Below are 22,941 nucleotides of genomic sequence, written 5' to 3' on the forward strand. Positions count from 1 at the left end.
AAGCACGCTAGGCCCGGACCGCGGGCCCATGGCATGCATGTCTTGGCTTGAGCTATCGAGATTACGCATTGGAAAACCCTCCATGACATCATAGCCAGAGGAAGAGTCGCTAGCCGCTATGTTCGGGTCTTGGTTTGTAGTACCTTGGGTCCCCGCCGAGGGCCCGGAACCTAAAGTAGGTGGATATTGAGAACTCGCGTAAGTCGAAATTCTCTCTAGTTGCTCCATCTCTAGCACACGACCAGAGCGCAGATGCATGTGCCTTTGACAACCTACAAGCGTCGACGAATAACCTCGAAGGTTAACCGCTTACTTTTTTAAGCATCCGTTTTCACTCGTGTTTTTTACGTTTTTAATGTTTTTTAATGTTTGATTTTTTGATTAAAGTGTGTGATAGCTCGAAAAGAGCGTATCACTTAGAGGGTGGTTGTGTGCTTTACAACACAATTTTTGGGTATCTGAAGTTCCGTTGGTCCTCAAAAATTTCGATTTTTAGCTACGTGTGAAGCTAAAATTCATAATTTTAAAAGGCGACTAAGGCCTAGGCCTGAGCGTGAGCTTGGACTTGGGTCTGGGAGATATTCCCGATCCCATTCCTACCTTTAAGATTTTTATTTTTGTTTTTTTTGTTTTTTTTAAGGATAAGGTTGCCGCGGCCTGCGTGAGAGCACACACACACTCTATCTACCTACTTCTAACTAATACACCTACTGTTACACACTAACAGACTCTATTAGCTCTCACAGATCTACTTCCTTCTTACTGTACATTACATTACACAGAAAACTAACAACCTTAATACATAGAGAATAAACACAGTACCTTTGAAAACTCCATTAACAAAAAAAATACACAGTAGTAACACAATTTCTTCTTCTCAACACACACACCCTCCTTCCTTACCTTTCCTACAATTGAAATTGCACCACAAAAGAAGCACAGAGTGACATTCAAGCTTAGTGTATGGCATTCCCCGGCAACGGCGCCAAAAATGTGCGCGTATGTCGCACGTGTCAATGCAAGGAACTTGCCGATACACCGCGTGCGAGCCACAAATGGCTCCAAGCACACAACAAGCCTAAACTAGTAAGCTCAAAGATGACGATGGTGTGTCACTCACTGCTATACACTTGCTTTGTGGAGGATTCCTCTCCGTGAAGAAGAGGGAGACGCCGCTACGTCGCGCTCAACCGCCTCGCCGCCGTCGTGCCGCCGCAATGCTTGATCGCACACACACAAGGAGATGATGAAGAAGAAGATGGAGATGGAGCAAGAGCACTCTTCAATTGCACAAATGAGAGAATGAGTGAATTTTAGGTTTAGTTGACTTTTATATGAGATCGCCCCATTCACACTTGGGCGCCCATGCTTAGCCAACTAATCCCTTGAATGTTCCAGCTAGAGTGCGCCTCTCATCGGCGATCACTCTTACCCTTTTCCTATTGGACCGACAAGCCCGATGCCTGACTCTACCAAGTAAATAATACAACGTCCATCATAGGTGATAGGTTGTTCGTGAGCCGTGAGTGTTAACAAGAAGTCCCATCCACTCCCTGTTGTTGTATTAAAACAATAAATGAATTACGTTAGGGTTAGTGGGTGTCTGGACTAGTTGGCCCAAAACCCCAACATCTCACCGTCTTGTTTAAGTGGCGACCATCCTAAGGTAAGTCTTGGTGTTGTATATGCAATACCGTGTTTCCTTTGGCCCAAAACCCCAACATCTCACCGTCTTGTTCAAGTGGCGACCATTCCTAAGGTAAGTCTTGGTGTTGTATATGCAATACCATGTTTTCTTTACTACCACACACACACACACACACACACACACACACACACACACACACACACACACACACACACACACACACACACACACACACACACACACACACACACACACACACACACACACACGTGTGCACGTGTGCACACACACACACACACATAACAACATCATGCTACTTTCAATCCTTTACATGCCCTCCGATTGTGAGTACTCTATTATCTTGTACTATGTGCATCACTATATGAGTTTTGCCTTCATTAACAGTCCTTGGAAGTATGCTTCATTTCTCTTACTGGCTGCATCGGACTACATGCCCATACATGCCCGTGACTGCCTCTATTTGTTGCTCTATGCTCACACAACCTCGTATATCTCTAGGAGTTTATGTGGCTCCATGCTTCTTGTCTCAAGGATGGTAGCTATCTTGCTCATGGATTTTGAACAAGAAGAAGTAGCTGCCAACCCATCCCAAAATTTCTATAATGATGAGGGAACTCACATCGCTCACTCAGACTTCTTATTTCTTGAATATTTTGTCTACCAAAGATAAAGAGAGTGAGTGGGAAAGGAAGATTGCTATGTTGTGTTGCTTGCTTGTTGGGCTCTGAAATGCATGGGCTTTTCTCTCTTGCCAATGGCAATATGTACTTTGGGTACTTGTCTCTCTCCTAGCCACATAAAGATTTTGGAGAACTGCACTTCTTCACAAGTGTTTCCTCTATAGCATTATTACTCAATGTGGTTTTGTTGAACCTTATGATGTTAATGAATCCCTGAGCTGACATATTTTTGTGATACAATTATGATGCTTTAATGAGATTAAAATTGATAAATGGAAAATCTTGATTTCACCACCTTTCATACTCATGGCTTTGATTGGACTCTGTAAAGGTTACATTACCTTGAAATCTAGTTAAAAATAAGCTATAATGCATTGCCAAGATGATGTGGGCAATGAATGGATAAGTGGAAGTAGATTTTGGAGCTTGTAATGGCTATTTCCCTCACAAGAGCAATAGGCATTACAGGAATGATTACCCGCAACTACATTATATGAACATCAACATATAAAAATGACAAGAGAAGGAAGTACACAGTACACAGGCAGGGAACACCTCTTGCTTCATTCATTTGTATTCTAGAGACAGAGTTACAACAATAGTTGCCATGAATATCATAGAGATTGGTTAAGTTACATCAAAAGACACGTATTCCCCTCCATATACAACCGTTGCTCCAACGCAGATCGGGAACGGTGCACACACTCTTGTCCCATGATATCCTGTGAAGAACTGCCGCTACGGCCGCCGCATATCGCATACCCGTGATCCGCAGTGTCCATGTAACATTTAATGGCCTAATAACTTATGTGTAGCGGAAATTAGCATGAACATAGTGGGCATTTCATTAGAATAGATTCCTAATGAGAATTACAAGAGTGCTTGGGTGGAGAGAGCAACAAAAAGCATAACACCTAGTTAGATAGCATCGACAATACTTTCAAAAGAGAGAGCAATTAAGCTATTGACAACAGTTGAGGACCGGATTTTCATGGAGCCGGTCCCCCCTCCAAAAGGCTTTGTATTATGGTTTCTCCCATGAAGAGAGACATTGTACAATACAATTCTTTGTGTCCTTTGGATCCCTACTGTGGCCGGTCTGCTAGCTTAACCAATATTCTAGCTTTTTCTCCCCCGGCACTTCCCCACATTAAATGATCAGTTTAATATGAGAAAATCATTTAGGAGAATTAGATATTGATTATTATGACATTACCTCTCTCTTGAAATCATAGTCGTCCTCGACTATGGTGTAGAGAAGATAAAGCATATTCATGAGTCCTTTTCTTAGCGGGTAGAGGATCCCTATGTTACCCTACGACATCATTCCACAATGGATGACTAGTCCATTTGGCGCTTGAGAGCCTGAGGCTGCCGCAAGAATGTCTACACATTAGTCCTATCAGTCTTCCGTAGTAGAGTGACAAGCTCTACTTGGTGTTTGGGAGACGTCGTCTCCACAAACTTGATCTAAGCATGCATACTACTTCATTTTTGTGCACAAATAAAGAAAAAGAGAGTCTTATAAGACAAAAACTTTGTTCATTTTTAACATTTTGTACATTTTCTTACTCTTGGGAAGCATTGTAAGCATTGACAAGGTTTAGGTTATCCTTTAATTGTATGCCTTGCATCCATCTAGCATCTTCAAAAGGATAATTCTTAAACTTAATAAGATATCGTCGAATAGTCTTACCGCCTCTTAATACCTTGTCTTCATGTCGGAGAATGGACTCGGGCTGCAGCACCTCCTCTTGGTCCTCGATCTCCGGTGGGTCTTCAATAGTTGGTTCTTGAGGTAGCTGTCCTTTGTAAGGCTTTAATAGTCTCACATAGAAAGCATTGTGTATGAGCCAATGATTGGGCAACTTGAGTTGATAGGCCATCTCGTTGATTGGCCTAAGAATCTGGAAGGGACCATAGTACCTTTTTGTTAGTTTAGCATAGTACTTTTGGTGGCCCGTAGGATTGTTGCCCATTGTGTGCCTTAATCGAGCCTTGGGAAACTTTAACAAGACCCAATAGTTTTCTTTAAAGGCTTGGGCTCTTCTGTGCTTGTCAGCAGCAGCCTTTTGCCTTTGCTGTGAGATAGAGATAGCATCCTTAATCTTTTGGAAAGATTCTTGTAGGTCTCGGCTATACTCATATGCAGCGAAGATCTTCCCATGTACCTTAAGTAGCAAGGGACTTTTTGATCTTCCCTCAATTACCTCGAAAGGTGCTTTTCCCGTGGAAGTATGTACAGTGTTATTGTAAGCATACTCCACTAAGGGTAAGTACTTCTCCCATTGGGATCTTTGATCTACTTCCGTTACATAGGCTTTTAGTAGATCGAGAATGGTTAGGTTAGCTATTTCACTTTGGCCATCCGTTTGTGGATGATAGGCCGAAGAGAAGTTTAGCCTTGTCCCTAAATTCTCAAAGAGACCCTTCCAGAAATTACTGGTCATTCTAGGATCTCTATCCGACACTATGGACATTGGCAAGCCATGGTACTTGAAGATTTGTGAAATGAAGAGGGTTGCCATTTGATGGGCTTTGATAGTCTTTTTGACAGGTATAAAATGAGCTTGTTTACTAAACCTGTCTACTATCGTCCATATTCCCGTATTCCCATGGATAGACTTAGGCAATCCAAAGATAAAATCCATGGATATGCTCTCCCATGGTGAATTAGGGATTGGCAAGGGTTGAAGCAATCCAAGTTGCTTCCCTCTATCAAATTTTGTCTTTTGGCATACCACACATTTGGAAACATACTCTTGTATGTTCACTTTCATGGTAGGCCAATAGAAATATGTTTCAATTCCCTTTAAGGTAGACTGAATGCCTCTATGCCCCGCATAAGGTGGAGCATGAGATTCATACATTACTTTCTCACGTAGTGAGTTAGTGACGCATAGTCTATTGCCATAGAGAAGATAACCATCTTGTAAAGTGAATGGTTCTTCTTTCTTCCCTAATGCCAGGGATGAAATCACATCTCTAAAGTCGGAATCAATAGCGTACTCATCTATCATTGAAGATAGATAATTGTGAGTTGCTATGGAAACCGCATTCACTCTCGGCCGTCTTGAGAGTGCATGGGCTCCTTGATTGTGCTTGCCAGCAATGTGAGCAATATGAAAATGAAATTGCGAAAGGAAATTTGCCCACCTCATTTGTTTGTCGGAGAGCTTGGTCTGCATCATGAAGTACTTAAGACTTTGGTGATCCATTCGCAGAATTAAAGGAGTCCCCAATAAATAGTGCTTCCATGAGTCTAAGGCATGTAGAACTGCAAGGAGTTCCTTTTCGTATATGCTTAGAGCTTGCTCAACAGGATCGAGCCTTCGACTCTCATAGCCTATGGCGTGCCCTTCTTGGAGCAAAACAGCTCCAAGGCAATCACCACAAGCATCACATTGGACCTCAAATGGTTTTGAGAGATCCGGTAGTGTAAGCACAGGTTGAGAGATAAGCTTTTCGAAAGCATTGTTTTCCTTAGCAGACCATGTATACCTAACGCTTTTCTTTGTTAGGTCATGTAATGGTCCCGCAATTTGTGAGAACTTTTCTATGAAGCATCTATAGTATGCACACATACCTATAAAGCTTCTTAGTTCATGAAGATTCCTTGATTTAGGCCATCCTTTTATTACCTCTAACTTGGATGGATCCATTTGGATGCCATCTTGAGAGATAATGTGACCTAAATACTGAATCTCTTGCAAGAAAAATTCACTTTTCTTCTGATTAACATAAAGTTTATTCTCTCTCAAAACTTGAAATATTACCTGGAGATGTTGCTCGTGTTCCTCCAATGAATTAGAGTAGATGATAATATCATCAAAGAACACTCCAGTGAAGGTTCGATGAGGCCTGAACAGCTTCTCCATCAAGCGATTGAATGTGGCTGGTGCATTGGTCAAGCCAAAAGGCATGACAATGTATTCGTAAAGACCAAATGTAGTACAAAATGCGGTCTTTACAATGTCTTGATCAACTATCCTTATTTGATGATAGCCACTTTTTAGGTCAACCCTACTGAAGTAGGTCGATCCTTGTAGCTTATCAAATAGGTCTTCTATCCGTGGAACAGGAAACCTATTCTTGATGGTGATCCTATTTAGTGCTCTATAGTCGACACACATACGATATGTGCCGTCTTTCTTTTGCACTAATAGCACAGGTGAGCAAAATGGAGATGAGCTTGGGCTAACCATACCCTTCTCAACTAACTCATGCACTTGCCGCATAATCTCCTCTTGTTGAGCTTGAGAAACTCTATAAGGAGGTTTATTAGGCGGTGAACTTCCTGGAAGAAGTTCAATTGCATGGTCATCATTACCTCGTTTAGGAGGTAGCTCACAAGGGATGTCGTCAATAAAAACATCTTGAAACCCCTTGAGAAAATTGGATAACTCTAATTCCTTTTGGTTGCTTTTATTTTCTTTTGCTAAAGCATTAGGTTCATTTTGAGAGTCTTTAACAAAAATCATGTACACGGAAATAGAGCTCTTTATTGACTTGTTGAGAGCTCTTTATTGACTTGTTGAAAGCTCGTGTATGTACAATGGGGATGGTGTTACCCATTTCCTTAGCATCTATATACATGTCTTTTTCCCTGAACTTAAAGGAGATTCTTCTTTCAAGAAATTTAACATCGGCAGCCAGGTGGTCAAACCATGGTGCCCCTAGGATTACATCCTCATGCTTGAGAGGAGAGATAAAGAAGTCCTCTTTGTCCACATAGCCTTGGACATGAAGCCTCAATTTACCGATTAAGGGAGTGACTGAAGCTTCTTGCCCCTTGAAGGCACTGTCTGCGGGTAGGACATCTCCCATCTTGTAGGATTGTATTCCTAGCTTGGTGGCCAACTCTATAGATATAAAATTGTGAGTAGAACCAAGGTCAAAGAGAATAAAAGCATCATGTTCTCTTACCTTTCCCCAAGCATGGCATAGAGGAGATCCTTTGTGGTGAGTTTGGTGAGTCTCCTCCTCTTGGATTTCAACCAAGGAAGCTCTAGGAGGATCTTGGCGGTTGTTCTTTTGGGGACAAGCGCGGTACGCATGCCCTTGTTCGCCGCACTTGAAACACCGGTTATCCTTACAATAACGCTCAAGCTCTTCAGGAGAGAGTTTATTCTTACCTTTGTAAACTCCCTTCTCTTTAGATTTGTTGGAGTTGCCCTTAGGAGACTTTTGGACATTGTCCTTCCCCTTAGGCTCATTGGAACCCTTATTTTCCGGGGGCTTATTATTTCTTTTTGTCCCCATTTGGAAATTGATTCGAGAGGCGACCATAGTGTGGTGTATTACCGCCGATATGGTACGTGGTCTTTGGGAGTTGACATACTCCGCCATTTCTTCGGTTAAGCCCGCACAAAATTGTTGCTTTTGCTCTCCAAAATCCAACTTTTTGAAGATAGTGGCTTTGAGTTGTAAGTCCCAAAACTTGTCTACATATTTTTGGATGGATTCATTGGGAGAGAGCTTTAAGCTTTGCCATTTGGTGAGTACTTTGTCTTTGGCATCGGTGGCCAAAAATTGCTTCATAATGGAAGCTCTTAAAGCCTTCCATGTTCATGGAGCTTCACCGTTGGCTCGTAGGCTAGACCACCATTGTCTAGCGGACTTTTGAAAGTGCATAGCTACATGGCGTAGCTTAGAGGACTCCGTGAAGCCCTCATCTCCAAACGCCGCATCGAATTGTTGGATAAAGGCCAAGACTTTGTCCGTAGCACCAAAGGTACCATCATAGGTAAGGAAAGAGATGCTCTTCCCTCCCTCTTTGAATTTCTTCAACTTGGACGACCTCTTCCATGCGGCATAGGATTTCCTATGGCCTCTTCTTTTTGATGGTTCAAAGGTTGCACCATCACTTTCTTCAGAAGGTGAAGAATTTGAAGAAGGTGAAGAAGAGGGTGACCTCTTTCTTGCCTTTTTCTTGTCTTGATCTTTGTCGTCTTCACCATAGATTTCATAAGAGGAAGAGGATGAAGAAGATGGAGAAGAGGGTGTCCTCTTTCTCACCTTTTTCTTCTCTTGCTTTTTATCATCCCTCTTTGAATTATGGCGTGGAGAAGAGTGTGATGGTCTTCTCCGCTTTGGTGGTGATGGAGAGCGTTTAGCCCGCCGTCTTCGTGGAGCCATCTCCGCCGAGGTGGCGGGAGACTCGCTTCTTTCTCGTTCCTTCGGTGGAGGCTCTTGAGTTCTCCTTTGGGAAGGAGATGCATCATCAAGAAGTAAATTCTTGAGCCCTTCATATGGATTCTCTTCTTCTTCCCAAATCGGAGAGAGACCTCTTTTGGTAGTCTCACAAGGAGGCTTCCTAGGTGTTCTCTCGTCATGGTGATGAGCTTGGAGAATCCCGTGAGCACGGAGCTGCCGTTGCACTTCACTTCGGAGAGATGGATTGCCCATGGCTTGTTGAATCCTAGAAACAAGATAGTTAACAAGCATTGAAGCATCATTAGTAGCTTGTTCATGAGCAAAATCAAAGTTATCAACATTAATTTCACTTTCTTTACTATTGTCAGCCATTCTAACAACTTTTAGGTGTAAACTTTTTAAGTGTACTTTGGCACTTCAAGCCCTAGTTGCTACTCCTCTTTACCCCTTTAGAAAAAGCACTCAAGCTACTGTACCCGCGGCTCGAATACCATTAATTGCAAGGAATAGAAGAGAGGGTCTTTCGACACCAAAACAGCACCGGCTCCTGTCAAGCTTCTAATAGCTCAATAATGGTTAAGCCGTAGACAAGCCCCGTAGGACTCCAGTATTAAGACCATAGCTCTCGACGGTGATGCCCCGTTAACTGCACAAAGGCAGGCGCACTGCAAGGCTGAAAAATCCCTATTCTACTTACTCACAGGCAATTAATAATACCAACCATTTGTAGCTAGCTTGAGGACCTCCCTTCTTGAGCAAGAAAAGAGAAACCTTGTGCTCTGATACCAATGTAACATTTAATGGCCTAATAACTTATGTGTAGCAGAAATTAGCATGAACATAGTGGGTATTTCATTAGAATAGATTCCTAATAAGAATTACAAGAGTGCTTGGGTAGAGAGAGCAACAAAAAGCATAACACCTAGTTAGATAGCATCGACAATACTTTCAAAAGAGAGAGCAATTAAGCTATTGACAACAGTTGAGGACCGGATTTTCATGGAGCCGGTCCCCCCTCCAAAAGGCTTTGTATTATGGTTTCTCCCATGAAGAGAGACATTGTACAATACAATTCTTTGTGTTCTTTCAAGACTAGCTAGTGCAATGAAGATGGAAACTTCATGCACTAAGCAAAACACTTAACAAACACAACTTGAATTATCCCCGTTCTTAGACCCAAGACCTCACACACCTTCGAAGATGGTGAGAGCTAGCAGGGTATGAGAGTAGATTAAGAGGAAAAAGGAGTATCTTACGAGAAAGATGTACATCTCCTCACATAATCACTCATATGTAGCATAGCTTAGCTTAGTAATTAGCTTGGCAGAGGAGATGAGCATGCATTGAAGCTTGGCTCTTGGTTGGATTTGCATCCACATGCCAAGAGAGTGTTGATGTAGGCTTCTATCTCACAAGCTTGGAGTAGGTGATGAGTTCTCCATTAAAGCTTGGGAAGAGATAGTCTTCTCTTTCTTCACACATGAGCTTGTGTGTGTGTGTGTGTGTGTGTGTGTGTGTGTGATAATTCCTTGCAAAAATCAGCCCCCCCTCTCTCTTGGGCGAGCCCTCTTGCTAATTGCTCTTGCTGAAGCCTCATTGGCCCTCCCCAAGTCAAGCCAATTACAATTAAGCAGCATAAGTGATAGCCTTCTGACATGTGTCCCCCTTTCCCCTTTTGTGAGAGCTTTAGGTAATTAAATAATTAAACTAAACTCTCATTGGACCCCTTTGCCTCCTGGCCAATAGGAATCAGGTAAGCCATGGAGCTCCTGAATGCTCATTGGACCCCTTTGCCTCCTGGCCAATAGGAATCAGGCAAGCCATGGATCTCCTGAATGCTCATTGGACCCCTTGGGAGACTACCCAATAGTCTTCTAGGAGACTTAATTCTCATTGGTTTCTTTTATTAAATGTTTTTAAATTAATTAAACTAGATTTACTCTAGCTTAATTCTCATTGGTCCACTTCAAGGGTCATGCAATAGAAATTGGGCACACCTCGTGGGCATCTGGCCTAGGGAGCTGACATGTGTCCCTCATTTCCTTTGTGTAAAGGGAGCCTGTGTGTGTGTGTGTGTGTGTGTGTGGATTTATCTCTCATCCCCTACCTTTAGGGCTCGCCCCCTCCCATGTAGGGATGTGCAAAGACTTTTAGGGCACACACAAAACATCCAATTTTCCCTAGGGTTGACCTTTGGACACAACCTTTGAATTTTGGAACCTTAGCATTTTGGAAGTCCTAATGGGCTGAACCTTAGGGTCTTTTTAGCCCATTGTTGCACATGGCTCTTTTGCAGATGGCCCCCCTTTGGATCCCTATTTTCCCTCCTTTGAGGGTTTGTTGGCTGTGAGTCACACAGCAAACAACCGCCGCAACGGTTACAACATATAGTGGGAAATTTGTGGATGTATGACTTTGTGGGAAGTCTATGTACTGTCAGATTTACTGCAGCCTTTGTTGATGGTCGAGTGAGGTTTTATTGAGCTGGGGGATTCTCGAATGTTGAGATCCTTTCGGTGATACAGGTCTTGGAGCGATCCCTCGAGCACCCTTAGATAGGCAGCTAGGATGTATTGACTGTGAGTTAGACAGTTGGGATTGCATCTTTGCTTTAATGCCGTTGAGGCATTGTCGCAGTCTATGCTTATAGGACAGTGACAGGACAGTGAGAGACAGTACAGGTGCAGGACAAGTTTACCCCCAACTTACAGTGTCAGAGAGACAATGTTTTTTGAGCTGTTTTTTGGTCTGTTTTTGAGTACACCAGAGCCATTTTACAAAGGAGACTCTGCCAAAATTTATGCAAAATCTGAAGCTTTCTTGGTTCATTTGACAGGTTGATATTGGTTCAGAGGTCAGTTTACAGGGGAAACTCTGCCGATTTTTTCCCAGGAATGTAAACCACTGTGAAGCGTAGCTATGGCTGCATCATAGGACACTGCTCTTTGCAATATCAAGAAGCTGGATGGAACTAATTTCCCATTGTGGAAGAAGCAGATTTGGCACGTGTTGGTACAAAAGAAGCAGATAAAACCTATAAAGCTCAAGGGGATAAAACCAGAAGATATGGACGAAGATGAATGGAACAAAATGGATGAATTGGCACTTTCTACCATTATGCTGACTTTGGCAGAAAGCGTTTACTTCAATGTAGCAGACGAGATGTCGGCTTATCAAGCATGGATAAAGCTGAGTGATCTTTATGAGAAGCAGAGTGCAGCTTCACAGGTATACTGGCTTAAGAAGCTTGTTGACTTGAAGATGAAAGAAGGGACCCCTATGTCCAATCATCTGAATGAATTCAACACCATCTACAGTCAGTTGTCAGCTCAAGGTGTCAAGTTTGATGAACCTGTTAGAGCTATGTTCCTGTTGATCACATTGTCGGAAAGTTGGGACACTTTTCGCACAGCTTTGATTAATTCTGCACCTCCAGATGGTTTGAACATAGCAGGTGTAGAAGGAAGTCTGCTTACTGAAGAAACCAATAGAAAGACAATGGACAAAGGCAAAGGAACAGCCTTAGTTGTCAGGGGAAGGACCAAAGAAAAGTACAAAGGTGGAAAGAGGAATCAGTCTCGTAGCAAGTCCCGCATTTCTAAAGGCAAGAGTGACATAGAATGCTACCATTGTGGCAAGAAGGGTCACATGAAAAGAGACTGCAGAGAATGGAAAGTAGAAAAAGGCAAAGAGAAAGCTGAAGACCATGGTGAGAAGAACAAGTCCTCATTGAAGATTCAAGAAATAAATGTGACAAACACTGTTGCAGAGGATGACAGTCTAGTGTCAGGAGACATCTACTTATTGAAGAATACAATGGACTCAGCTCTTCTTACAGCATCTGATGGAAACGCACTGAGCGACTGGATTATAGACTCAGGGGCATCACATCATGTGTCTCCAAACAAGGAGTGGTTTACCTCTTATGTGACCACTAAAGATCATGTTCGGCTAGGCAATGGGCAGACATGTGAGATCTTAGGTGTTGGAGATGTTCAATTGAATTTTCAGAATGGCTCTTCTTTCACGCTGAAGAATGTGAGACATGTTCCCGCAGTTACAAAGAGCTTGATCAGCACAGGTTTACTTGATGATGCTGGCCACGTCACCACTTTTGGACAGAACATGTGGAAGATATCCAAGGGTTCTATGACAGTAGCACATGGAGTAAAGTCTGGAGGACTTTACATGATTTATGTATCAAATGTCTCTAAAAATGTAATCAATGTAACCGAGCAGCCGAACGTTTCTTTGTGGCATTGCCGGTTAGGACATATGTCCAAGAAGGGAATTGAAATCTTGTCTCGTTTTGGTTATTTGCCTGGCTTTTCATTTAATGATTTTGAATTCTGTGAACATTGTCTGTATGGTAAGCAAACACAGCAGCCACATAAGCATAGAAGCAGTAGAAGAGATACACAGTTGGCACTTGTTCATAGTGATTTGTGTGGACCTATGCCTAACCTATCTCTAGGGGGAGCTTCTTACTTTATGACATTTATAGGAAAGTATGGGTTTACTTTCTCAAGCACAAGGATGAAGCGTTTAGTGTTTTCAAAATGTTTGTGACACTTGTGGAGAATCAGAGTGGCAAGAAGCTTAAATGCTTACGCACTGACAATGGTGGAGAGTATGTTTCAAAGGCCTTTCAGGACTTTTGTGAGTCAAAAGGTATGAAATGTGAACTTACTACTCCTTACAATCCTCCTCAAAATGGTGTTGCTGAGAGGATGAATAGGACCATACAAGAGAAGGTCAGAAGTATGTTGTCTAATGCATAGCTGCCAAATGGGTTTTGGGCTGAAGCTGTATCAACAGCTGTTCATCTTGTAAATAGATCTCCTAGCAAGGTTTTGCAGAAGGATTCAGTGCTAGAGATGGTATTGTCAAGCAAAATGCCCTCATACAAGCATCTCAGAGTCTTTCGCTGTGAGGCATATACTCACGTTCCAAAGGAATTTAGGAACAAACTTGAGCCAAAGAGTAGAAAGTGCATCTTTCTAGGCTATGGTAATTCCGGTGAGATGGGGTACATACTTTGGCATCCTGAATCCAGAAAGGTTGTCCGCAGCAATGATGTTCACTTTAATGAATCCAAATATCATTCTAAACCAGAGAGGGTTGAGGAGATTAGAAGAGTTGTCTTCCAAGAAGATGGACCTGCACGTGCAAGACAAAATGTCAGGGCTCAAGAGGAGCAAGGACAGGATAGAGTGGAACCACAGGTTGTGGCTGAGCCTGAGCCACCTATTGTGCGTAGATTTGGACGTGTCACGTGACCTCCTGATAGGTTTGTTCCATCTATGAACTATGTCATGTTGACTGATTGCAATGAGCCTTCATGTTACAAGGAAGCAGTGCAAATGAAGGACTCCGGGAATTGGGAATTGGCCATGCAGTCAGAGATGACAGCTCTGCATAAAAACAAAACATGGAAGCTAGTTAAATTACCACAGGGCAAAAAGGCTCTACCTTGTAAATGGGTTTACAGGTATAAGATCACCGCTCATGATAGTCAGCCAAAGTACAAAGCAAGGCTTGTTGCCAAGGACTTTAAGCAAGAACAAGGCATTGACTTTGATGAAGTCTTCTCTCCGGTGGTCAAGATGACTACATTGAGATGCTTTCTTGCATTGGTTGCCATATTAGATTTGGTGTTGCACCAAATGGATGTCAAGACAGCGTTCTTGCATGGTGATTTAGATGTGGAAATTTACATGCAGCAGCCAGAAGGGTTTATTGAGAAAGGCAAGGAAGATTGGGTATGCCAGTTGTTAAAGAGTCTTTATGGCTTAAAACAATCACCGAGGGCATGGTACCATAAATTCCACAAGTTTATGCTTTCTCAAGGCTACAAACTTAGTGAGTTCGATCACTGTCTATATACAAAGAAGGCTAAGGATGGTAGTTGGCTGATCCTTATTTTGTATGTGGATGACATGTTGATTGCTGGCAAGCACTTGGAAGAAATTTCAGCTTTGAAGTCAAAGATGGCAAAATAGTTTGACATGAAAGACATGGGTGAGGCAAATCATATACTTGGTATGCGCATTGACAGAGACAGATCAAAGAAGTTGATTTGGTTATCTCAAATAGAGTATATTGACAAGGTTTTGCAACATTTCAATATGGAGAAGGGAAAGGCACTGAGTGTTCCATTGCCACCATATGTGAAACTTAGCAAACAAGATTGTCTTGTGTCTGAAGAAGAACAGGCTGAAATGGATAAGATTCCATATGCATCTGCAGTGGGTAGTTTGATGTATGCAATGATTGCTACTCGCCCAGACATTGCATTTCCAGTGGGAGTAGTAAGTCGATACATGTAAAACCCAGGCAAGAAACATTGGGAGGCAGTGAAAGGAATATTGAGATACCTGAAAGCTACAAAGAGTATGCGTATATGCTATGGGAGTCAGGAGCTAAGTGTAAAGGGTTTTACAGACTCAAATTATGCAGGTGACTTAGACAACCGAAGGTCTACGTCAGGGTATGTCTTTACATTGGTTGGTGTAGCAGTATCATGGCGTTCTAGATTACAAGATTGTGTTACTCAGTCTACTACAGAGGCTGAATATGTTGCAGCATTAGAGGCATGCAAAGAATCAATTTGGCTTAATCGACTAGTAACAGATTTGGGAATCAAAGAAGAGATGCCTGTGTTATATTGTGATAGTCAAAGTGCTATACAATTGGCTCGCAATCCAGTTTATCACTCAAAGACAAAGCATGTGGATGTGAAGTATCATTTCATCAGGGAAATGCTCGAGGATAGCTTTGCGCATTTTCGCAAGCAGTTAGGTGTAGGGTAGTACATCACTTCTCTACATCTCTTGTATATTAGCTTGTATAGTAGCTTCTCTCACACTTAAAGTACCACATTGGACATTAAGTGGGAGGTTGTTGGGGTATAAAGCCCAATGTGGTCGCCCAGGTAAGTGGGCGGGCCGCCAGGTATGTACACATATTCTTTTGTAAAAACCTAATAAGAACTCACTATGCTCTACACATTACAGTAGAGCGAGTTCACCATATCGTCGTGCTCTTCTTCTCGCACTCTCTCTCGCGTCGCACTTTCGCTTGTACTCCTTCACAAAACACACGAAACAAGAGAAACACAATAAGAATCGTCTACATGTAGTAGTAACCTTTCCACAATGAGTTTCCAAAATAGGGCGATCCACGGTGTCGCAACCATCATAGATCCTTTCCCGCTTTCCAAGATTGCATGCAAAAGAATCCCCAATCATGATTAGGGCGGCTTCCGGCTCTTGTACCACAGCAAAAGGGCACTGAATCGTGGTAGGTGAAACATAATGGGCAATCTGAAACCATTGACCGGCACAGAAATAACCTCCCCCGTAAATCTGCCAAATAAAAAGAGATGGGCCCGCATGCTTGAAAAATCCAGAATGGTCCTGACCACCATAATGTAAGCTTCCCCGGCATCTTCCCAAGGCAGGAATTGAAGACAAGGACCAGCTGTCCCCGAACAAATTGCCGTGCTTTCGGGCGATCCAACCATTTTTTCCGCCTAGACTGCAGATCCTGCAGCACCGCTAAGCTATTCAGCCACTCTTCGTCCAGTTCCTGCAAAACATCCAATCGATAAATCACAGAATCCTCCGGAAGAAGACGATCCGCAATCAACAGCTGCATACTCGGAATCACATGCTCCAGCGGAGTGATTGCCTCCATGCTAAATGCCAACTTAAAAGGAGTCAATCCTGTTGCCACTTTATAAGTTGTTCGATAGGCCCATAAGGCGGAAGGAAGTTTCACATCCCAATCCGTTTGATGCATATTCACCAACTTTGTTAAAATCCAAATCAATTGCTTATTAGTTGATTCTGCTTGCCCATTCGCCTGCGGATAATATGGAGAAGATTTCCTGTGTAATACAAAATAAAACCGTAGCATTCTCTCCATCGCCTTATTCAAAAAATGACTTCCTCTGTCACTAACCAGCTCAATAGGGCAGCCATATCTAGAAAATATATCCTTATATAAGCATCCCGCCACAGAAACTACAGTGTTATCTCTCAAAGGCCATGCCTCCACCCATTTGGTAGCGTAATCCGTGGCTGTCAAGATATACTTATTTCCTGTGTGAGCTGCCACTGGTTTAAAAGGACCAACAAAATCCAAACCCCACTTTTGAAAAGGCTCCAAAGGCAGAACTGGTTGAAAAGGCATTCTAGACGGTAGGTTGCCCCAACCGCTGACACACATCACACTGTTGCACATAATCTCTCGCATCCTGAAACAATGTGGGCCACCATAATCCATATTGGAGAACCTTTCGAGCTGTGATTAATGCTGCAAAGTGACCTCCCGCAATACTAGTATGGACTTCCTCTAATACTGCTTCCTGCTCCTGTGGTAGCACACATCTGAGTAATACCTCTCCCACCGTACGATAATAGAGCTTTCCCATAATAATCTCAAAATTCCTGCTTCTAATAGCCATACATTTCCTCTGATGGCTGGACAAGAAAGAAGGCATTTCGCCGTTGTCGATAAAATGAAACATCTCCTCATACCATGTCCATGGGATGCTAGGAATGACCCTTGCCTGTTGCGGAACTGTGATATCCTCTGTAGCTACTCTTGTTAGAAACAGAGATGCATCCAAAAATTCATCAGATACACCCATCGGTGGCTCTCCAGAATCTAACCTAGATAGGTAGTCAGCCACCGCATGCTGAGCCCCTGGCCGATGTATGACCTCAAAGTCAAATTCCTGCAGCAAAAGCACCCATCTAGCCAATCTTCCCGTCAAATTCTATTGCCATACCAAGTATAAAAGAGCCGAATGGTCCACATGGAAGAAAAAACGTCGGCCCAACAGATAGTGCCGGAATTTCTTCACTGAATAAATCATCCCTAAACATTCCCTTTCGGTTACGGAATAATTTCTTTCTGCAGATGATAATCGTCTACTGGCATAATAGACAGGTCGGAACCATCCTTGACTTTGTTCCTGCATCAGCACACTGCCAATAGCTCGATCCGAAGCATCCACAAACACATGAAAATCCTGACCCCAATTCGGTGCAAGCATAATCGGAGCTTTGGATAGCTGAAGTTTTAATCTCCGAAAAGCCAAGTCACATTCCTGTGTCCATTCAAAATCTATAGCATGAGCTGCATGAGTAATCGGGATTGATGAATGCGCGACAAACCACAAATGCCTCCCATGCCAACGAGCTTGTCCCAGGAAAATCTGGCATTGTTTCTGGTTCCGCGGTGGAGGCGCTTTCATAATTGCGGCAATTTTATCCGGATCCACGGAGATACCATCTTCAAAAATTATATGCCCCAATAGCCTGCCACTGCGAACAGCAAATGCACACTTTAAAGGATTCAAACTGAACTTCACCTCTCTGCATTTCATAAAGCATAACCGTAATTGCTTCAAATGCTCCAATTGCGCTCCAAAAACACTGAGATCATCCAGAAAAATTCTCATAAAAATCTGTCAAATAAGGACCAAAAATTTGAAACATATCCCTTTGAAAAGTGGAAGGTGCATTCCGCAATCCAAACCACATCACTGTGCAGGCAAACACACCCCATGCGGTAATAAAAGTTGTTTTTGGCTGATCCCGCAATGCCATTCGGAGTGATTATATCCACTAAATCCATCCAAAAAAGTATACATCTCATGTCCTGCTACATCATCCAAAATGGAATCCAAAAATGGAAGAGGAAAAGGATCTGGAACAGTAGCCGCATTCAATTTCGGGTAATCCACACAAATTCGGATTTGCTTATTTTTCTTTGGTACTACCACAATTGGAGTAATCCACTCCGGATTATCAATAGGGGTAATAAAACCCACGTCCAACAGGCGATCAATTTCCATCTTAACTTGCTTTGCCACATTCGGATTCATTCTGTATGAGTGCTGCTTCACTGGCACCGCATCCGGTTTCATATTGATCGTATGCTGATAAAACTTAGGATCCAATCGCTGCATATCCGCATATTCCCATGCGAAAACATCCTTAAACTCTGGCAGTAACTTGATCAAATCATCTTTAAAACTGGCCTCCAACTGCTTATTAATATATATAGGCTGCGACTCCGCTTGCTCCCCAAGAAAAACCTTCTCTAATTCATCTTCTTTAACCCTTGTAATTTTTCCCATTTGCGCCTCAAACGCTCATTCTTGCTGAATCACGTCCTCCAATGATTCAGGACTTGGAAGCACCTGTTGTTGCTCCCCTATTCCTGCTGGAGTTCCTGAAACCCCCACCGACTCCCCTTTCGGAATCAGAGAAATATCCACAAGATATAAAGAAACCAAATCCGGATTAGCTTTGAGAAATTGTTCCTCTTCATCCTCTTCTAATCCTTCCACCATATTGACTGTTTCGGCTATCACTGGCCATGCTGCCTGAACTGGCTCTCTGCATGTTCCCAACATCACACGCACTTTTCTTCTACCCTTCTTTACTGTAAGCATATTTGCTTCCCAATTATTCTTTATCCTTGCTTGTCGTAACCAGGGTCTCCCCAAGATAATGTGATAATCCTGATTATGATCTTCAATATTCAAGACTACTAAGGAAACAGCAAAGGATAAGCCCGCCACATCCAAAACAATGCCCCAAAGTAAACCCACTGGTTGCACTCTTCTTTGATCTGCCATGCGGACGACAAAGGGTGCAGGCTCCCAATCACTGAGACCAAAACGCTCACAAGCTGCTTGGGTGATAATGTTTACTCCCGCTCCACCATCCAATAGTACCTTGTCAATGTATGTTCCATGGTATCGAATTGAAAGCTCCGGAATGCGGGTATCCGTGATCCTATTCGCCGGCAACGGGGCTGAATCATCCTCCTCGCTTTCAACTTTTCCAATGGCGACTCCCTTCAGCTCAGTGGTCGTTTGTCGTAGCAATGCATTATGGAAATTCGGGACCAATTTCAGCAAGGAACCCAGAGGCACTTGAATTGGTGACGTGAGGACCTCTTTCCAAACTGAATTCCAATCCTCCTGTTCTTTAATATCATTCCTATTTCCAGCTTTTCCTTCCTTTATTTCTAGGCCCACAGTCGATGGCATAGTCGATGGTCCTGTTGTATTCACTGGTGGGGCGGATTGTGGCAACCAGGACACGGTCTTTTTCCGCACCTCTTCTTGAGCCATCGAATCCGGAATCTTCACATGGAGAATTGGAACCACATTTTTACCCGATCGCGTGATTAATGAAACCACTGGATCAGACTCTTCTAGTCCTTCAATCTAAACCATAGCCACACTAGGCTATTTCCCTGCAGCGCGTTCCTGCTTTTTCCGATCGTATTCCATAGCTTCAATACACTCCAATCGCCACTGTCCATCCCCCAAACAGAAAAGGCATGTCTTGGGGCGATTAGGATCTCGGCCATCTCTTCCGCGACCTCGTCCTCCCCCTTGACCCCATCCTCCTGCTTGACCTTGCACAAGAGTCTCTGATATATGAGCATGAGCCATCGCCACAGCAGGCTCTTGTCCCTGCCCTATCTGTGGTTGTTGCCAGGTTGAAGAGTCCCCTCGACTCCGAAGACCCCGACCATTAAAATAACACTCCACTGTATTATGAGTATTGGTCGTGCAAATCGCACACCACTTTTGATTCATTGCGCACTCCTGAGCAGCATGGCCTGGATTCCGACATTGGGTACACCATAGTTCCTTCAGACTTTTATCCACCACAGCCAATTCCGACGATCCGGATGAAACACCTTTCCCGTGATGCTGGGATTTTTTTTGCTGTGTCTCTTCCGATTCTTTCCCCGAATTGCTATTGCCTGAGTCCGAGGAATCTGATACTACGGATTCCGACTCCGAACTATCACTGCCACTGTCTTGCGACTTGCATTCGAAATTTTGCAGCGTAATCCTCCACTGGCAATGACTTCTGCCGGAGCATGCGAAGCTTCTCCAAATTTAGAGGGACTATCTTTTCTGTTTGAAACCTTCATAGAAACGCTATGGATCCGTCAGCATACGTCCGGAAATGATCATCAGGGTATTCGGACAACCATTTCGCAGCTTTCCCTGAGAGTGTAGATTCAAACACTGATTGTTGATGGAGAGGAATCACCACCTCAGGATGATTCAATCCATAAGCTTTATTGAATTGGCGCAAATGTGTATCAGGGTCTTCACTCGAAAGACGTCAAAACCGACTATACTTAATCTGAGGATGAGCCATCACCCCTTGCCCAACTGTTCCTCCTCCTCCCGAAAAAAGCTGACGAGCGCTAGGAGGTGGAGACAGTGGCAGAGATACCCCCCGACTACTTACCGGAGACGGTGGTGGAGCAACTTGTGTGGGTGAGGGTGAACGTACGACAGGAGGACATGACTGACTGCGTGGAGTACGTCTCACTTGCCGCAATCGCCTACCACGCACCAGGCTTGGTGATGGAGATACAGATTCCTCAATCTGCGGTGAAGAAAAAACAAATTCATCTAAACCGCCTCTCCTCCGTCGTCTTCCTACAATTGGAACCACAGGGTCAGGCGGACCCTGCGACCTAGTGCGCATGCATATTCATCGCAGGCCGTCCATCACCCATTGTGGTCGCCAGATGTAATGGCTATTGCCCGCACATGAGCAATGGGCATTACGGGAATGATTACCCGCAACTACATTATATGAACATCAACATATAAAAATGACAAGAGAAGGAAGTACATAGTACACAGGCACAAAACACCTCTTGCTTCATTCATTTGTATTCCAGACACAGAGTTACAACAGTAGTTGCCATGAATATCATAGAGATTGGTTAAGTTACATCAAAAGACAGGTATGCCCCTCCATATACAACCGCTGCTCTAGCGCAGATCGGGAACGGTGCACACACTCTTGTCCCATGATATCCTGTGAAGAACTGCCGCTACGGCCACCGCATACCGCATACCCCTGATCCGCAGTGTCCAGACCTCCGCAGGACCGCAGGACCGCATGTGCGGCTAATGCCGTAACAGAGCTATTGATTAGCTGGGTACTAAGAAATTTGGGCATTTGGTCTAACTGATGAGATCTTAAGGTTGCTGCCTATTGTTTGTTGAGAACTAATACTTTACTTTTCTCCTCTTAAGTTTTTTTTGTTGGGTACTTCCTTACAAGCTGTTACTTGTTACTTGTTACATTTGCTTACTAGCTCTATTTCTACTCTAGATTATAGCAACACTTTGAAAATTACTATTGTTCTACTTGTTTATTTGGATAATATTTGGAAATTATTCCTTGATGACTTGTCTCTAGTTTTTGTTAGTGGGTTAGAATTTAAAATTGAGAAGGGATGAAGCTCTCACTACTGCTTGGCTTGCATCTTACTACTTAAAAGTGGTCACCTCGATGTTTTCTACTAGTTGTGGTGAGCTGAGCTTATGAATGGACTATGTAAACTAAATGCATTTTTTATTGAATATAGAATCTTGAGGTTATAGATTATTAGTGAGATTTTGGGATTGCTAGCTAGTTGAAGGGTGAGTTTTGCTAGCTCTACTTACTGTCACATATGATTTTTGTTTTCTTTGGGAAGCAGCTTCCCTACTTGTTTTAGCTTACTACAATGGTCTGTTGGCTCTTTTATATTAGATCCTTAAGGCTATGGTTTGAGGGTTATAAACAAAAAATGGTTTGATGGCATGGGTGGCTTTGATCACTTAGTCTGAACTAGGTAGCTGATGATCTTACTACTTTACTCAAAAGGAACTTGATGCTGCTGCTAGTTATGGTCCGAACACTCTGATTGTTATTTATAAAAATTGAAAGCTATGGCTTAAACGACTATTTGGCTTATAATTCCTTATTAATTATTGATATATTTGATCTTTTTAACATCAATAGTCTAGTCATCAGAAGGTTTGGCTGCAAAGTCACTTTATATCTTTTGATGCTTTAGATGATCCCTTTGATTTGTTGAATGACCCCTTGCTTATACTCCATTTGTTGAATGGCCTAACATTGAACTAGTTCCTTGAACTATACTTGGATTCTTGAAATCTTTACAAAGCTATAAAATTATCTCCCCTTCTTTCCATATTCATGGATAGGGGAATCTTCACTTTGTGGATGGCAAGGGTTGGTTTTGAGATTGACCCTAACAATGTTAATTGGTTCTTGCTAACATGAGTTAACCTAGTCACATTTATGGGAAAAGAAAAAATTGGACACAATTTTGTGCAAATTTGCCAAGTTGATGCAGCTTAGTGCTTGACGTGATTGCCAAATCTGGTTGCAAATGCTGGATCAATAGATTATCATGTTAAGAATGATGCTTAGATATTGGCAGTTAACTCTAGATCAAGTTGTTTTGGGTCCGGAACAAGCCCAAATCAACTAAATGTGGTTCTTAAGTTGTGGGAGACAAGTTGGAAAAGTTGTTGGGATTTTCTAGGCTCAGTTTGAGCTCACAAAAGCAATG

The sequence above is a fragment of the Adiantum capillus-veneris genome, chromosome 1, assembly GCF_014529385.1.
Source record: "Adiantum capillus-veneris isolate H3 chromosome 1, ASM1452938v2, whole genome shotgun sequence".
Classification (NCBI taxonomy): Eukaryota; Viridiplantae; Streptophyta; class Polypodiopsida; order Polypodiales; family Pteridaceae; genus Adiantum; species Adiantum capillus-veneris.